Below are 7,624 nucleotides of genomic sequence, written 5' to 3'. Positions count from 1 at the left end.
TGATATCATCATTGTTTTATTCTTTCTCAATCGAAGAAAATGTATCACTCTTTTGAGCTGCCAGATAGGCTTTTAGTTACTCGTATAACGAACTGTCTTCTGGAATATCAACCAGATGAATCGACTGAGTTGATGATGAAGATTCGCCTTTCTGCGGCACCTTAGAGTTTATCAAATTCCAATTTCCCATTTGTATAACTGGGGAATTAGAGGAGGATCCATACGTCGATCCTTAATATGATTAATTGTTAGGGATGATTTTTCCTTCCACTGGAGGCTGATCTTCCTCCTGATCTATCCTGTCCTTTTTCTTTGTCTATCTTCCAGGGTGGATCAGTAGCCATACTGCAAAGAGGACAATTAATTAGATATTTTCAGATCATACCAGTCAATATCTATGATATCTTCGTGATTGAAGACAGAAAATTCTTTTCAACCATATCATGGATGATTTTATCAATTATGATATTTTGAATATATTTGTATAATGGAATTACCTTTAATATAGTAATCAAAGTTTTTTTAGTAAGAAATAATGTATAAAAATTCATTTTAACTAAGATATTCCCTAGATAGAAAATCAGGGAGGGAATTATCAATTTCTTTTTTATACTAAATTTCAAAATTAAAAGGGGCTAATTGAGCTTGCCACCTTGAAAATATTAATTTTGAAGCATTATGTTTAAAATTTTTTATCAAACATATATTTTACAGATTGAACACTATTTTTTATCAAAAACTTTTATTATAAAGATCATTCTGAAATTTCAGAACACATTTAACAATGGTTAGCATTTCATGAGCTATCGTAGCATATTTTTTTCGACTATCAGTCTATTTACCTAAATGAAATCTTATCAACCATTCAGTTTTATCATGGGGATTAACTTGTTTCAGTATTCTACCATACCCAATATTAGACGCATATGTCTTAATAATTTTTTACCAAGCAGGATTGGCTAAAGTTACACAAGGTAAAGATTTAATGCGTTGTTTAATACGTTTAATAAGAATGGTGAGACTATCTGTCAAAGAACCTTTATAATCCTTTTTTAGCCTATCATATAACAGGGCTAAATCACGAGATAAATTCTCATAAAAGGGGAAAATATAATTCAGGTTTCCGAAAAATCTCTACAATTGAGTCTTGTTAGTTATAACATCAGGAAATTTAGAAGCAAAATCAGTGGATCTTTGAATGAGAGTAATCTTCCCTTGACAAATATTATGTCCTAAGAATCTAATATTTGTTTGAAATAGACTCATTTTTTGCTTAGATATCACCAAACCATTCTGTATCACAATTTTCTTAAAAATATCAAGATCTTTGATATGTAATGCAAATGTTTTAGAAAACACAAGAATGTCATCAATATAAACGATGATGAAATCCATATAAGGATTAAATATATCATTCATTATCTTCTGAAATGCTGATGGGGCATTTTTTAACCCAAAAGGCATGACATTCCATTCATATTGCCCAAAAGGAATATTAAAAGTAGATCTATAAGTATGCTCTTTAAATATTTGAATCTTCCAATATCCAGATTTTAAATCAAATTTAGAAAATATATTGGCATCGTATAACCGAGATAATAAATTATTTTTATTTGGAATAGGATACCTAATCCATTTTAAATATTTATTTAAAGGCTTATCATTTATCACCAACCTGGGAACACCACGTTCCTTTTCTGTTGTGTTATTAACATAAAAAAGCAGTACATGACCAAGGATATTTTGAAGGCTTTATCAAGCCCATTTGTAACAGATTATCAATCTCTTTTTATGCAGAATTCAACTAATTCAACATTCATTTGACAAGGTCATGATTTCGTTGGGATATCATCCTCACAGCAATTTTCCTCATAAGGAAGAGTTACAATATGACTTTTGCGGCTCCAAAAAGCATTGGGGTGATCAGCACAAATATTAAGAGCCATTTGTTCGGAAATTAATTTAATTTTTTCCTATATCTTAGCAGATTTTATTGTGTCACAAATTTTCATGTAAGCAATTCAAGATGTAAAAAATTAAGATATTTTTGCTTCATATCAATTAAAGCATTAATATCTCTAGTTGCAGGATCTGTAACGAAAGAATAGGATATCTCCTTATTCTTGTAGGTAGCTGTAAATTCTTTTACATTAATATGAATATAAGGATAAATAGCATTTATAAATGGAGTTCCAAGTATAATTGGAGGGTATAACTAATTTTGTACCAAAAAGACAAAATGTGGTATGCATACTTTATTCAGGCAAATGTGAGTGTTTGACAATTTATACTCTATATCCAGAGCATGTCCAGATATAGATTTAACTACATGAGTGGTTTTATGAAAATATTTTGTACGAATTAATCCTTCCTGAATGCACCTAACATCAGCTCCACTATCAATCATAGAAATATTAGTTACTAAAAAATGATTATCAATCAAAATAGTACATTTGACAAACCATTATGAGAAGTAAAAATTTGCATCATTCCCAAAAAATAATCATTTTTTTAAATTAAGGGAATTTTGAATATCATCCGTATCTCTTTCTTTGGAAACTTTCTCTTTTCCTCTGGGAATCTGTGTGGGAGAAATGTCTTTCTCAATTTGTGAAATTTTGTGATCACAAATCATTTGATTTTGCTAAAGAGATTTAATTTCTTTTTTCAAGTTTTCAACTTCAATTTTTAAATAATCAAAAGAAGTATCTTTACTAGGAGCATAACTCATAGCAAGACATCTAATAACTTCTGCTAAAGAATAAGACATAAAATAATTGATATCAGCAGTTTTAGGAGTAAAGGTATTTCTATCAACAATTTTAGAAGTACTAGGTTTTGAACTAGTAGACAAATTAATAATTTTTTCCCATAGTTTCTCATCTGAAACTTCTTTTAAAAGTTTTAACACATTATCCTAAGTAATGGTTTAAACATTTAAATCTTCAAATTGGGATTGCAAATTATAAGATGCGTCACATCAAGTGTAGGTATCACCTTGGCAATCAGAATAAGCATTAGCATTATAACTATCAGATAAATCAGACAACTCAATATCATTTTCTGATTCAGATTCAACATTATAATCAGATTCTGAACCTGAAGTATATAATAAACCAAAGACTTGATTATGTACCTCTTTAGCAAGACCTAAAGATTTAAGCTTCTGAATCTTACAATTTGGAGCAATGTGCCCAAAGTTACCACATCTATAACACTTAATTTTAGCAAGATCTCGCTTAGACCTATTTTTGGTAAATCTCATAGATTTCCTATAAGTTTTTCTTGTTTCACGTTCTTCCTTGGACCGATATTTAGATCTGTTTTTCTATAAGGCTGCTCACCTCTATAACTTTTCTTTCTAGAAGTAGAAGCTGGTTGAGGTATACCAAACTGGGTACAGAAATCTCCTATCTAAGATTTTTCTCTAAGCGTATCAATCTTAAGTTGTCTAGATAATTATAAATAATTACACAAGTTTGACCCTTCTTGTATATAAGCTGATATCAAATGACCATAGGTATAGTTTTTCCAAGGAATTTCACCATAGGAGCCTCTAAGGGTTTTTCTAACCCTTTCAGCGAATAACGGAGGAAGTCCATCTATAAACTTGGCCTTCTAATGATCATATCTATTTTTGGGTAAATCCATAACCCTACTTAGAAATGTGTCTTTATACCACCTAAATTCTACTAGGGTCTTACATCTAAGACCATTTAAGAGAGTACGAATATCTTCATACTAGTTGGTAAATCTACCATTAAAATGTTCGAAAATTATAAGAACAAGCGTATAAACAACATCTTCCCTATTTACAACTAGGGCACTTCCTAGGTTATCAGTATTTGGAGTGGTAGTTGCAACATTAAAAATTGACTCTCTTTGTTCCTAAGTCATAAAATTATCCTACCAGGCACGAAGTTGACCAGTAAAACCAATAACTATCATTTTACAGATAACTTTATTTGTTCTATTATTGGTATTACCAGTGGCTTTGCATACCGTTGAATACATCATAATGCAGTGTACAAGGATGGTTAATTGCCTCTCAGTTAAGCCATCAAGGTTTCATTCATAAATATCATTTCCACTATAAAATGTATTAGACTGATTCCGATCCCTTTCCTTTATCAGGATATTTTGAGGAGTGGGTCGAGGATAGTAATAAGTTTGCATGCGGGGTAAATCGACTTATCTGGGATTTTTACCCAGCTGCTTTTTAATCAGTTCTCTGAGCTTTTTAAGCCATGATTTAGTCTGATTTTTCAAATCAGGAGTGAATTCTAGGCTATCAGCAAAGGCATTAGATAAATCAATAGGTCTAATATTTAAACCAGAAAGCTTTTTATCAAGAAACGATTCTAAATTATGCAAGGGCGATTTAAGTTAAAATCCTTCAATATCAGGGGGCCTTTGAATACTAGTTTTAGTCGTCATATCTTCTGTCTTACTTTTTGAAGAAGAAGCATTATCAGTAGAGTTTGAACTAATACTCAATTTTCTTATCAAATCAGTTATCTCATCAAGTTTTTTATCATGAGCTGAAATATATTCTCCTAAGACTTTCACATATAAGCTCAAATAATTATTTTGAGAAATTAAATTATTGATTTTTGTAATAGTTACCTTAGCAACTTCATTATCAATGAATTTTTGAAATGCAGAAAAAGTAATACCAGTATTATTTTGCAATATAAAAGGAGCTTGGGGAGGGTAAAAATTTCCAACAATGTTACCACTACCATCTTGATACGATCTTTCAAGCACCTTAACATATAACGAAAAGTATGTGATTATAAACCACGACAGAAAATACATAATTTGATTATGTAATGCGCATGTTTCATAGAATTCTTGCGAGATATTTTTCATTTCATCAGGGCTATATGGCTCAAAAAACTAAGTTCTAAACTGGTTCCATTTTTTATCAAAAAAATCTTTTTTAATATAATTTCTTTCCTGGGATCCAGGACTAAAATTAATTTGTTGTGGAATCATTAAATATCATTCGGATCAAAGTTTATTTTAGAAGCAGTAGGAATATCTCTATCAGAGATATTGTCATTATCTTGAACAATATTTGTTCGAGGATTGACTTTTATTTTCTCCACAAATCTTGTAGAAGCTGAGCTAATTATGTGCAAAGAAGCTGCACGACTTCTAGCTAGACCATGTGATGGTTCTACAGGAGAAATATAGTGCATAGCAGGCAATAATTTAGGCATGAAAAATGAATGTCTTTTATAAATAGTAGATCTTTCATCGAATTGAATATAAATCCTACCATCCAAATTTTGGGTCACATGCGATAATGCACTATTAATTAAATCATCAGTGACTTGATTCGGAGAAATAATAGAATTTAAGGTCCAAGTGGTGGGAAAATCAATCTCATCCAATGTAATAGGTTTCCTTGTGGTGACCTTAGACCTTGAAAAATTAGTCTCGAGTAATATAGTCTGATCCGATGTTTCCTATGATCCACATCGAGGATTTAAAGTAGTTAATAATCTATAATAAATTTTGCATGACAGACAAATAAGTTTAAATCCAGGCGTATAATTATAACAATACGTTTTTATATTTAATGTCAAAGCATCAAGTATATTCACATCAGTCAAAGATAATTATAAATTTGGCAGAGTATTGAAATAAACTGGACCATAGGACACTGTTGGATTCAACCGAATCCATTAAAGACTGTCTGAAATTCAGATTTCTAGCATCTCTGAGAACTGCTAAGAATGTCTCTGGTAACCCTTTAAGAGTTAATGGTTTAAAATCAATTTGAACCATTCCAATATGCATAAATTTTTAATGATTTTTATATAAATCAATATCGCATTTATTTAATAAATGAATCGTCTTTTCTGATGAATTTAATGTCAAAGAATGTTCAGTTGTCTTTATTATCTGTTTAGAAAGAACTTTATCAAACCAACCATAATCATAAATAGTTTTAATATCAACCTTTGGAATAGTCTATTTATCAAGTCAAGATTTTAAGGTATATCTACCTCTTCAAGTCGAGTACTTTTTGTACTCACATCTCCCATTTCCATGAGTAGAAAATTCCATATCTATGCTGAAAATTTTAGATCTATTACATAATTACCACATAGAAATATTAGTTACTGAAAAATGATTATCAATCAAAATAGAACATTTTGACATAACATTTATTAGCAGTAGCAATTTTCATCATTCCCAAAAAATAATCATTTTTTAAATCAAGGGAATTTTAAATATCAACCATATCACTTTCTTTGGAAATTTTTTTTTTCCTCTGGAAATCTGTGTGGGAGAAATGTCTTTCTCAATTTGCAAAATTCTGTGATCACAAATCATTTGGTTTTGCTTAAGAGGTTTAATCTCTTTTTTCAAGTTTTCAACTTCAATTTTTAAATCATCAAAAGAAGTATCTTTACCAGGGGCATAACTCATAGCAAGACGTCTATTAACTTTTTCTAAAGAATAAGGCATAGAATAATTGCCATCAGTAGTTTTAGGAGTAAAGGTATTTCTATTAGCAGTTTTAGAACTACTAGGTTTTGAACTAGTAGACAAATTAATAATTTTTTCCTATAGTTTCTCATCCGAAACTTCTTTTAAAAGTTTTAACACATTATCTGACGTAATGGTTTGAACATTTAAATCTTCAAACTGGGATTGCAAATTATAAAATACATTATGACAAGTGCAGGTATCACCTAGGAAATCTGAACAAGCATTAGCATTCTCACTATCAGATAAATCAGGCAACTTAATATCATTTTCTGATTCAGATTCAGCATTATAATAAGATTCTAAACCCGAAGTGTATAATAAACCATAGACTTGATTATGCACATCTTTAGCCAGACTTAAAGATTTAAGCTTCTGAAGCTTACAATTTGGAGCAATGTTCCCAAAGTTACTACATCTGTAACACTTTATTTTAGTAAGATCTCGCTTAGACCTATTTTTGGCAAATCTCGTAGATTTTCTTTAATCTTTTTTCGTTTTAAGTTCTTCCTTGGATTGATATCTAGATCTCTTTTTTCTATAAGGCTGCTCACCTCAATGACTTTTCTTTCTAGAAGTGGAAGCTGGTTCAGTATACCAAACTAGGTGCAGAAATCTCGTATCTTAGATTTTTCTCTAAGATCATCAAGCTTAAGTTGTCTAGATAATTTTAACTCATTACACAATTTTAACCCTTCTTGTGTACAAGTTGCTATCAAATGACCATAGGTATAGTTTTTCCAAGGAATTTCACCATAGAAGGTTCTAAGGGTTTTTCTAATCCTTTTAGCGAATAATGAAGGAACTCCATCAATAAACTTGGTCTTCCAATGATCATATCTATTTTTGGGTATTTCCATAACCCTACTTAGAAAGGTGTCTTTATACCACCTAAATTCTCCTAGGGTCTTACGTCTAAGACCATTTAAGAGAGTACGAATATTATCATACTAGTTGGTAAATCTATAATTAAAATGTTCTAAAATTGTAAGAATGAACGTATAAACAGCATCTTTCCTATTTGCAACTAGGTCTCTTCCTAGGTTATCAGTTCCTGGAGCGGTAGCTACAACATTAAAAATTCTCTCTTTGTTCCTAAGTCATAAAATTATCCCACCAT

General features: G+C 30.6%; 1 pseudogene; it reads right to left on the bottom strand.

Moving 5' to 3' along the window:
* Positions 1–248: 248 nt before the first annotated feature.
* Positions 249–4,176, bottom strand: LOC107856132 (annotated as a pseudogene).
* Positions 4,177–7,624: the final 3,448 nt, after the last annotated feature.

This window comes from Capsicum annuum, unplaced genomic scaffold, assembly GCF_002878395.1.
Source record: "Capsicum annuum cultivar UCD-10X-F1 unplaced genomic scaffold, UCD10Xv1.1 ctg4213, whole genome shotgun sequence".
In the NCBI taxonomy this organism is placed as follows: Eukaryota; Viridiplantae; Streptophyta; class Magnoliopsida; order Solanales; family Solanaceae; genus Capsicum; species Capsicum annuum.
The sequence above is the reverse complement of the archived record's forward strand: the minus strand, read 5'-3'. Positions and strand labels throughout refer to the sequence as shown.